Source organism: Heteronotia binoei, chromosome 4 (assembly GCF_032191835.1).
Source record: "Heteronotia binoei isolate CCM8104 ecotype False Entrance Well chromosome 4, APGP_CSIRO_Hbin_v1, whole genome shotgun sequence".
NCBI lineage: Eukaryota > Metazoa > Chordata > Lepidosauria > Squamata > Gekkonidae > Heteronotia > Heteronotia binoei.
This window is the reverse complement of record NC_083226.1, coordinates 79,947,894-79,970,603: the sequence shown is the minus strand read 5'-3', so window position 1 is coordinate 79,970,603 and position 22,710 is coordinate 79,947,894.

The window sequence follows — 22,710 nt, the reverse complement described above, 5'->3', positions numbered from 1 at the left end:
GGAGTGGTTAGGTCTGATAGATAATTGGGCATTTTGCCACAAAAAGCATAAAGACCTAAGGAAGCTGGAGAGTAAGTATAAGGGAGAGTTGGCCGTAATTTCGTTTCCTCCAATTCCCACAGTCTCAGTTTAATACATCTGAAGATATATGACTCTTCAGAGGTAGAAAAATCATCTACCTCTAACCCCAATTGATTGAGTTTAGACAGAAGCACTGCTGTCCAGGACGAAATATATGGGTCTCTTTTCATACAATCAAGAAGGCTGTTGGGATCTGTTCTAAAATGAATTTTGAGCCAGAATTTAAACACTGCAATCCAGGCTTTTGTCTCCACCAAAGACTGACCCACTTCAGAGCAGAGAGCAAAGTAGGACACACATTTTGGCAAACCAAGAATTTGTCTAAAGAATGAGGCTTGAATGCCCTCCACTTTCCTGGTAAAAGCTGAGATCCATATAGGGATACCATAGAGGATTTGGGCAAGCGTTTTGGCTTTGAATACTTTAATAGCTGCTGGAACTAATTGGTTGCCCCTTGCAAAGAAAAACTGTTTAATTTGAGCAGCTGAACACTTAGCCAAGTTGATGGTGTTGTTACGATGTGAAACCCAGCTTAACTTGTGGTTAAAAGTGATCCCCAAGTATTTAAAAATTTTTGTTTGCTCGATTGTTGAATTGCCAATAAACCATCTCTGTGGGCCCCAGCAATTTGAAAAGACAACTACTTTAGATTTGGTATAATTGATAGTAAGTGAATTACAATTACAGTAGTCATAAAAGGCGTTCAAATACCTTTGCAGGCCCACTCTTGTACAAGAGAGGATGGTAGTGTCATCGGCATAAAGTAATAAGGGGACCGCTCGGCCTGCAAGTTTAGGCGGATGACCATTGATAGGGGTCAAAAATTGTGCCAGGTCAGTTAAAAATAAATTAAAAAGATGTGGGGCCAGCACACAACCTTGTTTTACCCCCTTTAACACTGGGATTTTACTAGTCAAGTCACCGCTAGAAGAAAATTTCACTTGGCAAAAGGTATTAGAATGAAGTTTCCTCAAGAGAAACAGCAAACGAGGGTCCATTCCCAGGTAACCTAGCTTGATCCATAGTTGGGCTCTATCTATTGAATCAAAAGCACCCTTCAAATCGATGAAGGCAGCATATAATTTTTTTGACCCGGTATGCATATATTTTTCAGCAAGGAAGGCCAGAGTGCAGCAGTGATCCATAGCAGATTTGCCTTTGGAGAAGCCAATCTGTTCAGGACCTATGATGTTGCCTAGGCGCATCCAGTCAGTTAATCGGAGTTCTAAATGTTTTGCATACAATTTGCCCACTATAGATAATAAACTAATGGGGCGGAAGTTTTCTGGTAACTCCAACCCCCCCTTTTTGTATATTGGGATAATTATAGAGTCAAGCCAAGAGTCAGGGATGGAGCCATGCAGATCGATAAAAGAGAACAATTTTGCAAGGGGCAAGAGCCACCAATCGGCAAACTTTGTGAATACCTCAGCGGGAAGGCCATCAGGGCCAGGTGCTTTACCCGCTTTTAAATCCTTCAATAACTCACTGATTTCCTCTAGAGTTACTGGAGGCCAGACCGGCATATCAGTAACTGAGGGGTTTGCTAAGATAGGAGGGGATACACATGGGGCAGCAAAAATGTTAGAGAAGTAATCAACCCATGTTTGCTCAGAGATATTTGGGTCAGTAACAGAATTGTTTTTTAGATTACCTGAAATGATTCTCCAGAAGGCCTTATTATCGTTAGATTTTATCGAGTGGTAAAGTTGGTCCCATTTATTCTGAAAGAAAGCTTTCTTTTTGGATGTAGTAAGCTCCAGGTAGGCTGTCTTGTAAGCAATGTAGGCCTTAATTTTTGATTGGTCTTTGGAGTGACAAGCCTCTTTAAAATGAGCTCTCAGTTCTTGTTTCCAAGCTAAACAATCTGTATCGAACCAGCTGGAGAAACTAGACCTAGACAAGATCACCGGTTTAGCTTTGGCACTACAATAATCAATTAATAATGAAAATCCTGAAAGGATTGAATCATCTGAATTGGAATTTATGATTGAATCCCTTAATCTGCATAGCGCTTCAGAGCCAAAGAGGGAAGAAACCTCCCTTTCTAGGGCCGGGGACCACTTGATTTTTTTTAGAACATTCTCAGGGGCCTTCATGGATTGGGAAGGTGATACCATATTAACCTCCAGATCCAATCGTAGGGATAGAGTTAGGGGCAGGTGGTCACTTTCTGAGCGCGGATCGATGTAAAAGTTATCGATAGATGACAGAAGGTTGGGTGAGCCCACACAAAAATCTATCACACTGCAACCCCTTGTGGAAAAAAAAGTAAAGTCATTTGCAGCTGGAAATTTGGAGAGACCATTAAATATTATAACATTGTGCGCTATGCAGAATTCAATTAATCTAAGACCCGCCTTATTGGTTAAAGTATCTTTAGAACAACGGGGTAAACATAGTTGTAGTGGAGGGGATTCAACCGCTTCAAAGCCAAAATGAGAGATCCATTTCTGATTGTTACTGCCTATCCGAGCATTAAAATCACCAAAAATCATGAGCTGAGCAGTATGGAATTTCCTAGACAAAGACGTCACATAGTCAGAAAATTTCTCCCAGACAGCATCAAACTCCAGCTCACCATTAGAAGGGGCTAAATAAACATTAATCATGATTAGGGTCAGTGCTGGGGAGGACAGCAATAAAGCCTGGGCAATTGGCGGGCAAGGATCCAAGAGGATCACCTTAAATGGTAAGCTGGATTTCACCAAAGCAGCCATGCCTGCTTTACTGCGACCTTTAGAGTGAGATCTATAAGCGGGGAGATTAAAAACTTTAAAATCCGTCAGTCTAAAACTGTCTTCTGCCCATGTTTCCTGAAGGAAGACACAATCAAAGGATTTCAAAAAGTCCAAAAAATCTGAGTCATTCGCTTTACTCTTCCACCCAGCAATGTTCCAGGAGATGATGTGGATCTTCCTTGTGGCTTCCCTAGCTGGTAGTCAATCGATAATGGATATCCTTTCTAGAACCCTGGAGTCATCAGTGAAAATACAACCATTATGTTGGGGTGCCCTTGAGCCAGTTAGAGAGAGTTCCATAGACAGATCAATTAAGTCAGCTGATGGGGGACAAGGGGGCAGGGGGTTGCTTGCAGGATCTAGGTTGATTGAAGGAACTGATTTCCCCGGCTCTAAAGACCTTTGCAGCTGCAGCTTAGTACCTTCAAGTCTTATGAGTATCGCCTGTTGATCTTTTGCTGGAAGACTCCCAAATGACTGCAAAAGGTCATCTTCTAATGAAACATTAAGGGGACTATGCGTCACATCCATAGAGGGCTGCACTGATGACTCATTATGCAACTCGGGGTTTGCTTGGGACTGACCAGATCTGGATACCTTAAGACACGTTGCAGCCTTATATTTTGCTGCTGAAGATGATGCGTTCTTCAAGAGATGGGGATTACTTCGTGTCCTGACCCCTGCGGACAGGTTAGGCAGCAGAGCATTAGTTTGAGAGTTAATAAAAGATCGAACAGGGAAAACCCCCTTTGACCATAGGTAATTCTTTCGCCTCAAAATTAGTGAAGGAATGTTGGAGGATTGAAAGGTAAGCAGAATCCTCTGCATTTGAGACTGATCATTAAGAGATTCAATGGTAATCAAGTCAATTTTGTGATAGTTCAGATGAAGAAGTTCACAGAGATGGGATTTAGCTAAAAGTTTACTTCTCCAGCATGGGGTCTTCCTGCCATAAGGACAAACAGTGATGCAAACCTTATTGGGCTGTAGAACCAATTGTTGCACGTTCCTTTTAAGGCCCACGCTGACCAGGAGTATTCTGGCAAGGATTTTGCCTGCGATGGAGAGCAGGGTTATCCCCCGGTAGTTGGAGCAGTCTGACTTTTCCCCTTTGTTCTTGTATAGGGTGATGATGATTGCATCGTGAAAGTCCTGTGGTAATTTGCCTTGTTCCCAGCAGGTGACAAGTACTTTGTGAAGTGAGCTATGTAGTACTGTGCCCCCATGCTTCCAGATCTCTGGTGGAATTCCATCAACTCCTGCTGCCTTGCCACTTTTCAGTTGCTTGATGGCTTTAACAGTCTCTTCTAGAGTGGGGATCTCATCCAACTCTGTTTTCACTGGTTGAAGTGGGGTGAGGTGGATTGCTGAATCTTGAACTACGCAGTTGGCACTGAAGAGAACCTGAAAATACTCCGACCACCGGTTCAATATGGATGCCTTGTCTGTGAGGAGCACTTGGCCGTCTGCACTACGCAAGGGACTCTGAGTCTGATATGATGGACCATATACTGCCTTCAGGGCTTCGTAGAACCCTCTTAAATCACCAGTGTCTGAACACAGATGGGTTCTCTCTGCAAGCTTGGTCCACCACTCGTTCTGAATGTCTCGAAGCTTGCACTGGAGGTTGCTACATACAGCACGAAAGGTTGCTTTTTTCCCAGGACAGGAGGGCTGAGCAAGATGTGCTTGGTAGGCAGATCTCTTTTTCGCCAGTAAATCTTGGATCTCTTGATTGTTCTCATCAAACCAGTCCTTGTTCTTCCTTGTGGAGAACCCGAGGACTTCTTCAGAGATCTGCAGGACGGTAGTTTTTAGGTGTTCCCAGAGTGCTTCTGGAGAAGGGTCTGTGGGGCAACTGGGGTCCTCAATTCTTGACTGGAGTTTTGCCTGGAAGGCAGCTTTAACTTCGGCTGACTGGAGACTGCCAACCTGAAACTTCCTCCGAGGGATACCTCCTCTCCTGGGTGTGGGTTTAAAGTGAAGACGGAGATTGCAGCGTACAAGACGGTGATCCGTATGACATTCTGCACTGGGCATTACTCGGGTGTGTAAGACATCTCGAAGGTCTCTCTGGCGCACCAGAATGTAGTTGATAAGGTGCCAGTGCTTGGACCGTGGGTGCATCCAGGTTGTCTTCAGACTGTTCTTCTGCTGGAAGATAGTGTTGGTGATGGTGAGCTGGTGCTCCATGCAGAATTCTAGCAGTAGGCTAGCAGGAGGGGTCACCATATGTCAGAAGCAATTTGACATACATATTAAGAATACAGCACTATTTAGTACTTCTGAATTTTCAGAATCTGAATTGCACAGCAGTTTTAGTAGGGAACATGGTCCATTTGCCACATGACAATTTGTAATAGTACATGCTGGGTTTCTTTCACCAAGAGCAATTTATCTCAATAAAAATGGCAATGAGAGTCATTCTGCATCATACTGGATTATGAAAAGGAATTATACCAATTTTAATATTTAGTACACTACAAGTTATTTCTTTATGCCCTCAAATATTGCCTGTTAACACTATATATAAAAATTTATACAATTGTATACAAAAAGCATCCTTCTTTGCCTTCTGCCTTCTTTGCAGTGGCAGAGAATTTGTCTTGGCATCTGATCTGACTTCTGTGAATAGCAAAAGGGCTGAGGCATTGAATTTTCAAAGGGTTCAATCGGTCCTTACTAAGCACATTGCTGTTTCCAGAATGAAAATACTTATTCAGGTAGCTGTTTCTCTGGTATAAGTTCACAAAGCATGAAGTGGTGAAAGTTCAGTTGGCAGTCTGCCTCTACGTTCTAAAATACAATGTTTAGGAAAGATATTGTAACTACCACTTTCATAGTCACAGAACCTTTACTGGCATAGCAACTACCACTTTCAATACAATATCAAAATGGCGTTACTATCAACTGTGGACACAACATCACAGTTTCGCAACTCAGTTATTTATTATTAAAAATTTGGAATGGATTAAATTATGGTGTGGTGCAGGGCTTTTTTTGTAGCAGGAACTCCTTTGCATATTAGGCTACACCCCCTTATTTATTTATTTATTTATTTATTTATATTTTGACTTATATCCCGCCCTTCCCACCGAAGTGGCTCAGGGCGGCTTACAACATAATAAACTTACATAATTTTAGCTTAAAAAACATTTACATAAGAAGATTAAAACAATAAATTCATAAGACATAAAAACATAAAAACCAGAGGTCTATTAAATGCATTTTAGTTCCATCTAAAATTTCTCAGTGTCAGTTAGTTGTTGTAGCCCTGCCGGAAGAGGGCTGTCTTACAGGCCCTGCGGAACTGCCCTAGGTCCCGCAGGGCCCTCACCTCTTCCGGCAGCTGGTTCCACCAGTAAGGCGCCGTTACCGAGAAGGCCGGATCCCTGGTGGATTTCAGACGGGCCTCCTTTGACCCGGGGATTACTAACAGGTTTTGTGAACCCAATCGTAGTACTCTCTGGGGAACGTGTGGGGGGAGACGGTCCCTAAGGTAGGCAGGTCCTTGATGTAGCCAATCCTCCAAGAGCTTATAGTACGCCCTGTAAGAAGAGCCCTATAAACGCTTGGAGAATTGGCTTCATCAGAGAGGTGTAGCCTAATATGCAGTTCCTGCTACAAAAAAAAGCCCTTTTGTGTAAGTAAGTAAGAAGGAAACAAGGGAATCTGTTATCTTGGATTTGATTCTCACCAAGGTAGAATTGATTGAAGAAGTGGAAACCCTGGGCACCCTGGGCAGTAGTGACATGTGATTTTGGAAGTTACAGTCTTAGGGAAGGGGAAAGCTATACGTAGTCAGACTTATAGGTTGGACTTGATAACTTTGATAAACTTAAAACTATGTTGGGTAAAATCCCATGGTCAGAAATACTTAGGAGGAAGGGAGTTCAGGAGGGGTAGGAGTTTCTTAAAAGTGAAATACTGAAAGCGCAATCACAGACAATTCCTATGAGAAGAAAAAATGGAAATAGCCTAAAAAAGCTGAAGTGGCTCCATAAACAGCTCTCTAAAGACTTGAGAAATAAAAAAGACTCCTTTAGGAATTGGAAGGAGGGCCTTATAACCAAGGATGAATATAAACAAATCACCAGTGCTTGTAGAGAAAAAAATAGGAAAGCTAAAGCTCACTATGAGCTTAGGCTGGCCAAAGATGCTAAAAACAACAAAAAAGAGTTCTTTTCTTATGTTCAGAGTAAGAAAAAGAGCAAGGACATGGTAGGCCCATTGCAAGGGCAAGAAAGTTAAATTGTAACAGGTAATGAAGAGAGGGCAGAACTGCTCAATTCCTACTTTTCCTCAGTCTTCTCTTCTGAGGGGAATGGTGCTCAACATGGCAAAAACAGAACATATAAGGAGGGTATGAAGTTCCAAACTAGGATCAGTATAGGGGTAGTACAGTAATACCTAGTTTCTTTAAATCAAACTAAGTTCTCAGGGCTAGATTAATTGCATCCAAGGGTTCTAAAAGAGCTTGCGGATGTAATTTCTGAGCCTCTGGCTATTATTTTTGAAAATTCTTGGAGAACAGGAGAGGTGCCGGAAGATTGGAGGCGGGCGAATGTTGTCCCCATCTTCAAGAAGGGGAAAAAAGAGGATCAGGGTAACTACCGACCCATCAGCTTGACGTCTATACCTGGAAAAGTTTTAGAACAAATCATCAAACAGTCAGTCCTGGAACATTTAGAAAGAATGGATGTGATTACTAAGAGTCGGCATGGTTTTCTCAAGAACAAGTCATGTCAGACTAACCTGATCTCTTTTTTTTTTTGAGAAAATTACTACCTTGCTGGATTGGGGGAATGCTGTAGACATCATTTATCTTGATTTCAGTAAGGCTTTTGATAAGGTTCCACATTCTATCCTTGTTGACAAGTTGGTAAAATGTGGTTTGGATCCTGTTACCATTAGGTGGATCTGTAACTGGCTGACAAATCGCACCCAAAGAGTGCTTGTGAATAGTTCCTCATCCTCTTGGAGAGGAGTGACAAGTGGAGTGCCTTGGGGATCTGTCCTGGGACCTGTTTTGTTCAACATCTTTATCAATGATTTGGATGAAGGAATAGAGGGAATGCTTATTAAATTTGAAGATGATACTAAATTGGGAGGGGTTGCAAACACAGAAGAAGACAGAAAGGATACAGGATGACCTTGACAGGCTGGAAAACTGGGCTAAAACCAATAAAATGAATGTTAACAGGAATAAATGTAAAGTTCTGCATTTAGATAGGAAAAATCCAAAGCATGGTTATAGAATGGGGGAGACTTGTCTTAGCAGTAGTATGTGTGAAAAGGATCTAAGGGTCTTAGTGGATCATACACTGAACATGAGTCAACAGTGTGATGTGGTGGCTAAAAAGGCAAATGCAATTTTGAGCTGAATCAACAAAAATATAGTGTCCAGATCACGTGATGTGATGGTATCGCTTTACTCTGCTCTGGTAAGACCTCACCTGGAGTATTGTGTTCAGTTCTGGGCACCACATTTTAATAAGGATATAGACAAGCTGGAACGGGTCCAGAGAAGGGCAACAACGATGGTGAGGGGTCTGGAGACGAAGTCCTATGAGAAAAGGTTGAAGGAGCTGAGGATGTTTAGCTTGAAGAGGAGGCAGCTGAGAGGTGATATGATCACCATCTTCAAGAACTTGAAGGGCTGTCATCTAGAGGATGGTGTGGAATGGTTTTCTGTGGCCCCGGAAGGTAGAACCAGAACCAGTGGGTTGAAATTAAATCAAAAGAGTTTCCGGCTCAAGATTAGGAAGAACTTCCTGACTGTTAGAGCGATTCCTCAGTGGAACAGACTTTCTTGGGAGGTGGTGGGCTCTCCTTCCTTGGAGGTTTTTAAACAGAGGCTAGATGGCCATCTGACAGCAATGAAGATCCTGTGAATTTAGGGGGAGGTGTTTGTGAGTTTCCTGCATTGTGCAGGGGGTTGGACTAGATGACCCTTGAGGTCCCTTCCAACTCTATGATTCTATGATTCTACTGTGTTAAGCTTACCTGGTGATGGTTTTTTCTTATTTCTCACAGAGTGCTGAAAGATTTTCCTCATTTCAAAAATCGATGATGTTGAATACTGTTTGTTTATTGTTATTCAGAAGAGTATGCATCCACTGTTGTGATTCTTTTTTCCATGGTTTACATTAATCATTATATCACAACAGCAGCTATATATTGTTTTATGAGAAAATATGTGTGATGCAATCTTCTCCCACTGTGAATATTGTGAGGTCATTTTACATCTGCAAGAAATACAAATCAGGTGGTATCTGCTGTTGTTGCTGACGCATCTTCTCATGCCAGGCTGGCAAGGTGTGGTCCTCATGGTGTGTCTGATTCACTTACATTATTTCAGCTTCTCCCTTACTTCACAGATGTTTTGCTGTCTCTTCCTCTGTTCCACACAGTGATAAAAGTAATACAGAAGTTTCCTATCCACTAAGGAGTGCTATACTTATTTAAAAACAACAGATTTGACTTAAATGAAATATAAAACACATGGAGGTGGAGGCTCAAAACTAGAATTAAAGAAAGGAACCAAACTACAGCTATGTAAGTAGGCTTGCCAATCCTCAGGTCCCAGCAGAGGTTCTCCCACTTTCCCAGGCTCCTTCCCACTCCCAGTCAGCTGGTTGGCAGGGGGAAGCCCCACCCCCACAGCCCCCATGTACCCTTCCACCTCCGGAGGCTTCAGACTCCACTGGAAAGTGGAGTTGGGATGGTGCATCTGTGTCTTTAAGGCTGAAGAGGGGCGGGGGAGCAGGCAGAATAACATGGCTGTGAAAGTAGCCCAAACCCTCCATTGGTTGCACAATCGTTGCAGAGGTCATTTGCAGCCCAGACCCTTCCTTTGTCGCATAATGTTTTCAGAGGTCGGTTGCTCTGTGTTACTTTGAAGAAGTTCGAAGTTCAGCAACTCGTAAGTAGAGATGCCAATCCCCAGGTGGAAGCAGGCCCTCCCCCACTTCAGAGTCGTCAGAAATGGGGGTGGGAAATGTCTGCTGGGCATTTCATTATTTCCTATGGAGATTGATTCCCATAGGGAATAATAGAGAATTGATCTGGGGGTATCTGGGGCTCTGGAGGGGCTTATGAAGTAGAGGCACCAAATTTTCAGCATAGCATCTAATGACTCTCCTCAAAATATACTCCAAATTTCAAATAGATTGAACCAGGGGGTCCAATTCTATGAGCCCCAAAATAAGGCGCCCCTATCCTTATTTCTAATGTAGGGAAGGCATTTAAATGGTGTGCGGTTCCTTTAAATGTGATGGCCAGAATTCCCTTTGGAGTTCAGTTGTGCTTGCCACAACTTTGCTTATGGCTCCACCCCCAATGTCTCCTGGCTCCACCCCCAAAGTCTTCTGGCTCCACCCCTAAAGTCCCCAGATATTTCTTGAATTGGACTTGGCAACCCTATATGTAAGCATCTTCTGCTGAATGTCCTTAAAACTAAAATGGCTCTGTAATCCTGGGACAGAAAAGCTTCCATGGGTGGATATATCTAGCTGGTATCCAGACAGTAAATTACTGAAAAACAATAATCATATTGCTGACAGCAAGACTTCAGCTGATCTTTTCTACCTCTGGTGTTTTCACCTTGTAATGTACTGGGAGACGAGACGTGGTAAAGGCATTGGTCTTTAATCGCTGGTACATTACAGAACTGGGGAACACGCGGCCGGGTCCGCTAATATATACATGCACCCCGGATCAACCCCCCTGCTGGCCAGCCCAATCCTGGCCAGTTAAACTTCCCGCGCTTGGTCTTGATTGGCGGTGACTTTTCCCGCGCTGCGCCAGGTAACCCGAGGACGTCCCGGCTTGCGCGGCGCGGGTGCAGAGTCCGATACTCAACACTCCTCCCCCCTTAGTTTAAACCACATAGTCCCGGAGGTACGCCGGTGCTCTCCGTTCCCGTGTCGATCTCCTCGGGGTCGCTCTTGGTGCGGAGGCTGGTTCCGTTGTGGGCGATGCTGCTTCTGGCTGCGGGATGTTGGGGTCTGTTTCAGGCTCCGGCTCTGGTTCGGTGTCTCTGGGGGCGTCATAAGTGGGTAGTTCCTGTATTGGCGAGCGCCCTTCCGGACCTTCGGTTGCCCGCGGATCCCTATTCCCTACCTCCTCTGTTTCTTCGGGTAGGGTGCGGCGGCGCAGCTGATCTATGTGCCGCCTTAGTACCTGGCCCCCCTCGGTGGTCACCTCGTATGACCTGGAACCTGCCACCCTAAGGACTCTCCCCGCGACCCACTCGGGACCGCTTGCGAAGTTCTTCGCGTATACCGGGTCACCCGGAAAGAACCCCCGCACCGCCTCCCGGACCTCTGGGGACCCGCGGACCTCGGGGGCCCGGTCGGGGTGCAGCCTGTCTAGGCGTGTTGTCAGTTTCCTCCCCATAAGCAGTTCTGCGGGGCTGGATCCCGTTATAGGGTTTGGGGTGATCCTGTTGTGGAACAGGAAGGCTGAGAGGCGGTGGTCCCAATCCCCTTGTACTATTCTCCCCAGTGCTTCCTTGGTGGTCCGCACCATCCGCTCTGCCTGGCCGTTGGTGGCCGGATGGAAGGGTGCGGATCTTATGTGTCGTATGAGGTACCTCTCCGTGAACTCCCGGAATTCCCGGGAGGTGAATGCAGTACCGTTATCCGTCACCAGGGTGTCTGGGATCCCGTGCGTGCATAGGACCCTCCTGAGTGCCCGGACGGCTGCTGCTGTGGAGGTTGAGGCTACTGGAATCACCTCCAGCCATTTTGTGTAGGCATCCACAAGTATAAAAAAGATTTGGCCCTGATACGGGCCTGCAAAATCTAAGTGGAGGCGGGACCATGGTCGCCTGTTAGACTCCCATCTGTGGACCGGGGCTGATGGGGGATCGGGCCGGGATTCTTGGCAGGGTTGGCACCTCCTCACCCACCCCTCTATCTCCTCATCCATGCCCGGCCACCACACATAACTACGGGCCAGGGCTTTCATCCTCACGATGCCCGGGTGGGTCTCGTGGAGGTCTTCCAGCACCTGCTTGCGCAAGGGGGGGGGGAACCACCACCCGACTGCCCCAAAGCACACACCCCTTGTGGGTTGATAGCTCGTCCTTCCTGGACGCGAATGGCCTGAACGCGTCTTCGACTTTGCCTGATGGCCACCCCCTCCCCACCCAGTCCCTGACCCGTGCCAGGATGCGGTCCCTCCCTGTTGCCCGAGCCACCTCCGCCGCGTGCAGGGGGCGCTCGGGGAGCGATTCAATGAGCATTACCCCATGTGCAGGGGCGGGATCCGGTTCTGTCATGGGGAGCGGCAGGCGGCTGAGGGCATCGGCGTGTCCCATGGCTTTACCCGGGCGGTGGACCAGTTCATACGTGTAGGAGTTCAGGAACTGGTTCCACCTCAGGACCCTCTGGGATAGGATTTGGGGGGTCTGACGGTCTGGAGCTAGGAGGCCCAGGAGCGGCTTGTGGTCCGTGGCGATGGTGAAACGCCTACCGTAGAGGTAGTCGTTGAACTTGTGCACCCCCGCCACGATCGCCAAGGCCTCCTTGTCAATTTGAGCGTAGTTCCGCTCCGCTGGAGATAGAGTCCGTGAATAGTACGCGACTGGCACTTCCCTCCCGTCCGGGAGTTGGTGCCCCAAAACCGCTCCTACTCCGTAGGGGGAGGCGTCGCAAGCTAGGATCAGGGGTAGGTTTTCGTCGTAGTGGTGAAGTACCGCGTTAGAGACCAAGAGGTCCTTCACTGCTTGGAACGCCGCGGCTTGGCGTTGGCCCCAGACCCACGGGGCCTGTTTATCCAGCAAACGGTGCAACGGTTCCGCTACGGCGGCTTTGTGCGGTAGGAACGTGTGATAAAAGTTCAACAATCCTAAAAAACTCTGTAGTTCTGCCTTGCATTTGGGCGCAGGAGCCTGGACTATGGCCCTGGTCTTGTCCGCCGTCGGGTGTATCCCCGCCGCGTCCACGGCGAACCCCAGGAACTCCACTCGCGGGACCCCTAACAAACATTTCTCCTTTTTGACTCTCAGCCCCGCCGCTTGGAACCGCCTGAGGACCTCGCGCAGGCGGCAGCAGAACTCTCCTTCATTGGGGGCGGCGATTAAAACGTCGTCAAAGAAGGGTTGAACTCCGGGGATCCCTTTAAGGAGAGAGTCCATTATGCTCTGGAATATCCCCGGAGCCACACTGACCCCGAACTGCAGCCGTTTAACCCTGAACGCGCCCCTGTGGGTCACGATCGTCTGCGCCTCCGCTGTCTTAGCGTCGACCGGCAGTTGCTGGTATGCTTGTGCTAAGTCCAGCTTCCCAAAAACCTTCGCCCCGGCTAGCGCTGCTAGGACGTGGCTGACCACCGGGACTGGGTAGGGGTTGTCTTGTAGCGCCTTATTGATCGTGCACTTGTAGTCAGCGCAGATCCTCACCTCCCCATTGGGTTTGACGGGCGTTACTATGGGGGTTTCCCATTCCGCGTATGTTACCGGTTCTAGGACGCCCTGGGCCGTTAGGCGGTCCAGTTCTGCCTCTATTTTCGGCTTAAGGGCGAACGGGACGCGCCTCGCTTTAAGCCTTATGGGCCTGACCATTGGGTCAATCGGTAGGGTGATGGGCGGACCCTTATAGCTCCCCAAAGACCCATCAAAGACCTCGGGGAACTCTCGGCAGACCCCGTCGAAATTGCTTGCCTGCAAGTGGTCCACCCCCACCAGCTGGATCCCCAGGGGATTGAACCAAGCCAACCCTAGAAGTGTGGTCAGTTGGCGCTTGACCACTAGGATGTCCAGGGGCCCTCTGAAACCCCTTCTTTCCACATGCACCCGGGCCCACCCCACGATGTGTACTGGGTTCTTCTGAAAGTCCCTCAGTACGAAGTCCGCTGGCCTCGTTTGAAGGCGGCGGTGGGGGCATAGTTTCTTGAGGGTTTCCTCCGAAATGATGGAGATGGAGGAACCCGAGTCCACTTCCATGGTGCAGGGGGCGCCCTCGATTAGGACCGACATTTTGACCTTGTCTGGGGCCGATAGGGGCAAGTTCAATACCTGCAGAGTGGTGGATGCCGTCGTGTGGGTGTCCAGGGAGTCGTGATGCGCTGATGGTTGTCGGCGGCTGTTCTTGGCCCGGCAAGCCCGAGCGATGTGGCCCGTCTTTCCGCAGCTGCGGCAGTCCAGGTTGCGGTACGGGCAGTCCCGGCACTCGTGGGGGTCGCCGCAGCTGGCGCACCTGGGACCGGTGGTGGCGGTGGCCCTCTCCGTCGCTCGCTGTCTAGTGGGGGCCCTTGTGTCCGTTCTTTGGGGCCGCCGGAGTTGAAACGCTTCTTCCTCTGTTCGGTCTTCTGGCTCCGTTTCCCCTTGGTGGACTGCTTCACCTCGTGGCTGGCCGAACGCCTTGGTGGCCCTCTCGAAGGCCGTTGCCTCGTTGAAGGCTTGTTGTAGCGTTAGCTCCTCCTTCGCGAAGAGCTTCTGCTGCAATCGCTCGTCGCGGAGGCCCCAGACGAAACGGTCCCGCAGGGCTTCGTCCCTTTTGTCAAAGTTGCAATTTCCGGCGATCTGCCGAAGGGCCGCCAGGTAGACCGCCGCTGTCTCCCCCGACTTTTGGTCCCTCTTGTGGAAGAGGAATCGGCGGGCGACGATGGACGGTTGGGGTGAAAAGTGGCCCGTGAGGAGCCTCACGACTTCCCGGTAGGTCCTCTCCGTCAGCTTAGCTGGAGCGGAGAGACCTCGTGCGATCTCGAAGGTCTCTTCGCCACAGACGCTCAGCAGGACGTCTCTCTTTCTCTCGTCATCGTCGATCAGGTTCGCCCGCAGGTAGCACTCGACCCTTTCGGTGTAGGTCTCCCATCTCTCGGGGTGCTCCGGGTTGAATTCCGCAAGATGGCCCGTCGTTACGCTCGAGTTCGCCATGGTGGCGGCGGGCTGCCCGATCCTGCGGTCTCTCGCCTTCCTCGTCTCCGGCCGGACCTATCTAGATCCCATCCTCGTCGCCAGTGTAATGTACTGGGAGACGAGACGTGGTAAAGGCATTGGTCTTTAATCGCTGGTACATTACAGAACTGGGGAACACGCGGCCGGGTCCGCTAATATATACATGCACCCCGGATCAACCCCCCTGCTGGCCAGCCCAATCCTGGCCAGTTAAACTTCCCGCGCTTGGTCTTGATTGGCGGTGACTTTTCCCGCGCTGCGCCAGGTAACCCGAGGACGTCCCGGCTTGCGCGGCGCGGGTGCAGAGTCCGATACTCAACACACCTCCTCACTTTAAAGCCTCTTAGTCAAAAACTCTGAGACAGAGAAGGCAGCAGCAGTGGAAGAAATTGGTTGCTCATTTACCAGTTGCGAAATGAATACTTTTTAACCCACTTAATTGCACTATATAGACACAGGGAAGGGGAGATAACCCTTTTTTATCAGTATTTCATGAAAATTTGACTCTAGAAAAAATGACACATTAAAATCTGGTTCATCACATTGGTGAAAACCAACCTACATATTCATGAATTTATCTCAGTACAATAGAGCATAAAAGCATTTACCTTGGTATGTCTCTGCCACACTGCATATCTCTATTGAAGGATTCACAGGAGAGAGATAGAGATAGATAGATAGATAGATAGATAGATAGATAGATAGATAGATAGATAGATAGATAGATAGATAGATAGATAGATAGATAGATAGATAGATAGATAGATAGATAGATAGATAGATAAATAGATATTTTTTATGACCTCAGTAGGGAAGAGTCTGAAATGGAGTTGAAATGATGTTTTTTACCTAGGTGATCACCAGCATGTTGCCTTAAAGATAGAATTTTCAGCTTGAGCTTTGAATATTTCACAGGTCAGGAACAGGAATTGATTGAAGCATTTAGATCTATTATTAGAGATTTATCCTCTGTTATTATGCATCACTGTTTGTTTCAAGGAGTTCAAACTGATTGTTCAGTTATTATGTATGCCTGCTTTTCATGGCAATGAATAACTAAATCAGTACCCAATTTCAAAGAGCCATGTGAGAATTTCCCCCCAAGAGAAGTAATTTGAAGATCTTTGCCAAGGCACAGTGGTCACTTTTAGAAGCATACAGATTACTATACACTACTCAGGAATTCCCCCTGTGTATGCAAAATTATTGATGTAATCTGTATGCTTACTAGGTAAAAGTTACTCAGTAGTATATCCTGAACCTTTGTTAATGGAACTAGGATGCCCGGTTACATTTGAAATTTGTCAGCTTGAAGTTATCATTTTTACTGGCTATTCTTATAAGATATAATATAAAGTATAAGCTTAACCAAGAAGAAACTGAAAACTGTTATTTTGCTGAAAGAAAGTGCTTTTAATAAAGAACATACAGATTTTATGAAATGTATAGTGATGGTAATGGAATTCGTAAGTACCTAGTTTACAATACAAATTTAAATGGCTTGCAATGCTCACTTGTATTATAATAATAATTTCCTTAAGAAGTGAGGTGACTGTGAAGGTGGGTTGTGGCAACAAAGCAGATAAGAATGGGTGTGCACATGGACTGATGCTTCACTTTCTGTCCTTCCATGCCATGAGCTTTCCCCCTGTTGTTCACAACTGATGCCATGGACCACCTCTGCACCCAGTCTCCCATGAGATGAGCTGTGGTGGCTGGGTCAGTTGTCTTGCAGACACTAGGCATAATGGAGTCCACTGGGCCAGTAGCTAAGGGCAAGCATATGCAGTGGGCAGACTAAACATATTCAGAAGCAACAGAGTGGGTGCAAGAGAGACTGTGACAGGTGCAGAAGCCAGAGGTAAGTTGCACCCTTCAGAGCTTGGTGGCAGAGCCGCTGGTGCCCTGGGTGACATGGGGAATTCCAGCCTACACTCAGGTCAAATCTTCCTTCCCACTCTGTCATCAGTGTGAATGACAATCAAATTGGAGTGGCTGGAGAACCACTGAGAGTGGCAGGAAGCCATCTCCAAGGACCAGCATTGGATGGAAGGGCTGGAAGCATCTGTGATGGTGGATGCAGACATCTAGAGAGGCTGCTTGCTGTCATCAGGGATGTCGGTAGGCACAACTGCACATAGAAAGGCTGCTGGAGACCTCTCAGAGGCACTTTACCCCACCCTGCCAGCTCCTGCTTCACTGCCATCAGGTGTGGTGCAGGGGTTGGCATTGAAATTGAGCGTTACTGCATAAATTAGTTTGCTCTGGGGCCATTATTCCTGAGCTAAGACAAAAATGTGTGAGCCGGAGGCTTAAAAACCATGAGCTAGCTCACACCAACTCAGCTTAGAGGGAACACTCGACAGGACCTTTGCAAGGGGTTAGATCAATCACTGCTTGGTACTCAACCATCCTCTGTTGTCCCTGGTAAAGCAGCCTGCCTGATGAAGTGAAGAGGGTTCCCTCTTTTAGGGTATTGTCCAGTATGTAAACCAGAATTGTTCAGGAAGTCTTTTTTTTTTTAAAGGGAATATTATATTTTAAATGTTTGTGGAAAATATCAGCATTTTTAAAATATTGCATTGAATGAATTACACTTTTTTTTAAGCATTGTTCTATAATTTTGCGATCCATTTTATTACATTGCCTATTGTATGTATTGTACTAGTTTTTGTTAAATTCTTTTCTAATTCTGTAACCTGTCATGAGACCCAACAAGAAAGGTGGTCTGATTGGTTGTACTACCTTTCCCATGAAGAAAATCTAGAGTCTGGGGCTTTATAGTTCGGGAGGGGTGGGGGAGGAATAACAAAGGAGGGAATATGGGAGATGTTTATGGAAGTATGCGTGGAGTAGAAAAACACTGTCATTTGGATGGACCCTATGAAGTTTATGGGTGATAGAGTCAGGACAGACAAAAGGAAGTTACTTAACAAGGGATTAAATTGTGGAACTCATTCACAGTAGTCATAATAATGACCATAAGCACAGATGGCTTTTTAAAAGGGTTAGAAAATGAGTATAGATCTATCAATGGCAACTATCCAGGATGAGTAAAGTACCCATCCACATGCAGATCCGGACCTCATAATAAATGAGTTTTACACCCTCTGAATACCAGTGCCAGGAGGCCACATCATGGGACATCCTTAGTCTCTATGCCATTGACCTTCCAGAGCAATTGTTTGGTCACTGTGTGAAAGAGGATGTTGGATTACACAGATCACTGGTCTGATTCAGCAGGGTCCTTCTTATGTCCTTATTTAAATGGACATTACAAGGTTTTGGCTGCCTAAAATACAAAATGTTTGATTCTCTTTTTGAGATGCAAGTACAGGCAGAGAAAGCTTTCTATATATGTGGTCTTTCAATTAGATGTGGACTACCTCAGAATTAATCAGAAATAAGGCTAAAGCTTAAAATTAACAGACCCAGAATAATCAGATGAATTTCACCATTTCTAGGCCTGGGGCTTTCTGCATGGATGGGTGTGTGTTTTGTCAGCTCTGCTTTAGTTTATTCCCTGATATCCACATGCATTTTTGTGCCTTTAATTTTCACTCCCCCATCCCCATTCTTTTTCTGTCTCTTTTGGAACTACTTTTACCCCAATGTTTTTCTGGAAGCCCATTCTTAGTTGGCTCTTTCCTAGCGTGTAAGGTTTCTATCGGTTTTCTTTGTCCTACCCACTTTCAGCCCACTTTTCAATGACTGGGCTGTCATCATCAAGGGGTCTTAGTGTGGACCATACACTGAACATGAATCAGTAGTGTGATGTGGTAGATAAAGAGGCAAATGCGATTTTGGGCTGTATCAACAGAAGTATAGTGTCCAAGTCACAAAAAGTGATGATATCACTTTACAGAACTCTGGTTAGACCTCACCTAGAGCAATGTGCTCGGTTCTGGGCACCACAATTTAAGAAGGATATAGACCAGGGGTGTCAAACATGCAGCCCAGGGGCCAAATCAGGCCCCCGGAGGGCTCTTATGAGGCCCTTGAGCAACTGGGTCTTGTCTGCTTCCTTCTCCGTTGCTTCCTTCTGCATCTCAACTTGTTTTGCAAGGCTTGCTCAATCACACAGAAGCTGCAGAGCAAAACCTTTGCTTTCTCCATTGGTTGAGGCTCCTCCCCATCCTGGTCCCCTGGGGAGGGAGGGAAAGAGCCAGAGCACCCAGTTCCCTGGATACCATGGGAGAAATACAAAGAAAGCACTTTTAAGACCAAGAAGTGCTAATGCTTTAAGCATGTTTTAAGTTTTTTTTTTAAATCTTTAGTCATGTTTGTCTGTGTCTTTTTAAAAGTTTATATCTCTGCTACCTAATCTTAAATAGGTACACACATGGACCAGCCCAATGTGGCCCCGCCCGACAAGGTCTCATTTATGTTAGATTCGGACCTCATAATAAATGAGTTTTACACGCCTGATATAGACAAACTGGAATGTGTTCAGAGGAGGACAACAAAAATGGTGAGGAGTCTGGAGACCGAGTCCTATGAGGAAGATTGAAGGAGCCGGGTGAGTTTAGCCTGGAGAGGAGATGACTGAGAGGTGATATGATAGCCATCTTCAAATACTTGAAGGGCTGTCATATTATAGAGGATGGTGTGGAGTTGTTTTCTGTTGCCTCAGAGGGGCAGACCAGAACTAACGTGTGGAAATTAAATCAGAAGAGTTGTTGACGAAACATTAGGAAGAATTTCCTGACAGAGCAGTTCCTCTGTGGAACAGGCTGCCTTGGGAGGTAGTGGGCTCTGGTTCTTTGAAAGTTTTTAAACATAAGCTAGATGGCCATCTGACTGCAATGATGATTCTATGATCATAGGCAGATCATGAGAAGGAAGACAGGAAGGGTTGCGTAAGTGCTTAGTTCTTGTGGCCCTTTCTTACATATCTAGTGAAATGCTAATCACCACTTTGGAGTCAGGCAGCAGTTTTTCTCTAGGTCAGTTTGGCCAGGAATCCTGGAGGGTTTTTTTTGTCATCTTCTGAGAATGAACAGGGGTTACTGGGTGTGTGGGCGGGAGGTATTTGGGAATTTCCTGCATTATTCAGAGGTTTGGACTAAATGACCCTGGAAGTACCTTCCAACACTATGATTCTATGATAATTTCAAATTATTTTAGACCAAGAAAGTACTTCGCACATATTTTCTTGTTGAGATGCAGTGAGAATATCAAATGCCACAGATGTGTTCATCTTTATGCATATCGTAATCTTTTAAAAAAAACTTCAGGCCAGACTGTGCATAGAGCCAAATGGTACCTTGTTTGGTGGAAAGTATTGATTTATTTGTGTGGAGTAAATAGATGACCTTCTGCTTTAATAAATACCTTGCCAAATAACTATTATATTTCTATTTGTCTGCAGTTCAATTAGTCTTCCAAATGTAATTTTATTTGACCAGAAATGTTGAATTGAAATAACTGGCATTAGTAAGGGTTTCAGCCGCTTTGCTCAACCAAGTTCATGCCTGGTCACAAAGGTTTCTTCCTTCAGCCCAAACAAAGCATGATTTGGTACTACCCTTTGTTCTAAAGGCTGAGTTTCTCAAAATGTCACAAGGCAGATTCTCCTATTGGTTGTATGGAAGGACCAAAAGACAATGTCTGGTGTACAAAGTAGAAGAGAAGAAGACCCTGAAGGAGGCAACAGTAAGACAATTAGATAGGATAGTGAGGTTAGCACTTTCTTTCCTTTTAACTGTCATTCCTTGTCTGTCTCCAAATCACTACTCTTTAGGGCAATTTCTCCTTCTAGGAAGTTCCACACTCAGACTGATTCCTCACCAGCATTTGCTCATCCCCACACTGTGCTGGCTCAAGCAATGGATTCCCCACTAGTTGCTCCGTCGGTGCCTCTTATGTCACGACTCCTTCCTGTTGCTGTCTCAGCAACAGGATGCTGGTTTTTTGGAGTTCCAGTTGCCATGATGGGAATGGGAAGGAGCCCCGAAGGAAGAGGTGCTGCAGAGTGATTGGTGGAGAATCGATGGCTTGTGCCAATGCAAGAAGAAGCATGGAGACAGAGTGAGGAATCAGTCTCAAGCTTATGCTCCCTCTCAGAGATGTAGTTAGGATCCTATCTCTTTCTCTCCTATTTCCTACCAAGTATATTGAACCTTTATCTACAATTAGGTTGTGTGTAAAGTACCAGACTTGGAGACGAGCGTAGGGCAACATAGTTTATTCCATGGTACTATGCAAGATGGAGAGAGCGAGCACGCGGGCCGGATCCCGCATATATACAGTTGCCGGACTATTCTCCCTGCTGGCCGGTCCAATGCCGGCCAGCCGTATTTCCTGCCACGAGCTGTGATTGGCGGATCGTTGCGCCCAGCGCGGAGGCACCTGGATGTTTCTCAGTTGCCTCCGCGGCTGATGTCATTCTGCTGTTGTGGCCCTTATGAACTGGTTGCGTTCTGCGAACGCCATACACTACACTCCTCCCCCCTTAGTTAGTGACATAGTCCTGGAGGTAGGCGGGAGGTCGGCGCTCCCGTGTTGAACGCCTGGGAGTGGCTTGTGGTGCCGGGGCTACTTCCGCCTCTGGGGTTTCCCCGGGGGGTTGAGCGTTGTTGGGTTGTGGGTCGGGGTCCGAGGGTTGGTCCGCCTCTGCTGGTGTGTGTGGCCGTGGTGTCGGTGCAGGTGTCATTGGGTGCCCCTCGGACCCTGTCCCCTCCCTCGTTTCCGTGGGTACCTCTGGGAGAGTCCGGCGGTGTAACTGGTCGATGTGCCGGTGTAGGATCTGGCCCCCCTCGGTGGATACCTCATAGTGGCGGGAACCCACGACCCGTAGTACCCGCCCGGCTACCCACTCGGGGCCTGAAGCGTAGTTGCGGGCGTACACTGGGTCCCCTGCGAAGAACCCCCTAGCCGCTTCTCTGACCTCCGGTGACCCTCGCACGTCGGGGGCTCTGTCGGGGTTTAGCCGATCTAGCCTTGTGGTGAGCTTGCGCCCCATGAGGAGCTCGGCTGGGCTGACCCCGGTGACTGGGTTTGGGATGACCCGGTTGTCGAAGAGGAACGCGGCTAGTCGGTGGTCCCAATCGCCTTGCACTATCCTTCCCAGGGCCTCTTTTGTTGTTCGGACCATCCGCTCGGCCTGGCCGTTGGTGGCCGGGTGGAAGGGGGCTGACCGGATGTGTCTAATGAGGTACCTCTGGAGGAACGCCTGGAAGTCCCCCGAGGTGAACGCTGCCCCGTTGTCCGAGACTATGGTGTCCGGAATACCGTGGGTGCACAGGGCCCTGCGTAATGCTCTAATGGCTGCTGCTGACGAGGTAGACCCTACGGGAACGACCTCTAACCATTTTGTGTATGCATCCACAATGATTAGGAAGATCTGTCCCTGGAACGGCCCGGCAAAATCAATGTGGAGCCGGGACCACGGTTTCCTTGTGGTCTCCCACCGTGTAGCCGGGGCGCTGGGTGGGTCCGGCCGCGACTCCTGGCATGTGCTGCATCTCCGGACCCAGTTCTCTATCTCCCCGTCCATCCCCGGCCACCATACGTAGCTCCTGGCCAGGGCCTTCATTCTCACTATGCCTGGGTGTGTTTCGTGGAGTGATTCTAAGACCCGTTTCTGTAGAGGGGGGGGGACCACTACCCTGCTCCCCCATAGTAGGCACCCTTTGTGGGCTGTGAGTTCCTCCCTTCGCATTTTGTAGGGTTTGAACTCTTCCCCCATGTTCCCCTCTGGCCACCCCCTCACCACCCAGTCGAGCACCCGTGCTAGGGTTTTGTTTTTCCCGGTGGCTCTAGCCACCTCCGCCGCGTGGAGGGGCTGCTCCGGAAGCGACTCGATCGACATGACCTGGTGTGCTGGGGCTGGATCGGGGCCTGTGTCAGGGAGCGGCAACCGGCTGAGAGCGTCCGCGTGACCCATTGCCTTGCCCGCCCTGTGTACCAGCATGTAGGTGTACGAGTTGAGGAATTGATTCCACCTCAACACCCTCTGGGACAGGATTTGGGGAGTTTGTC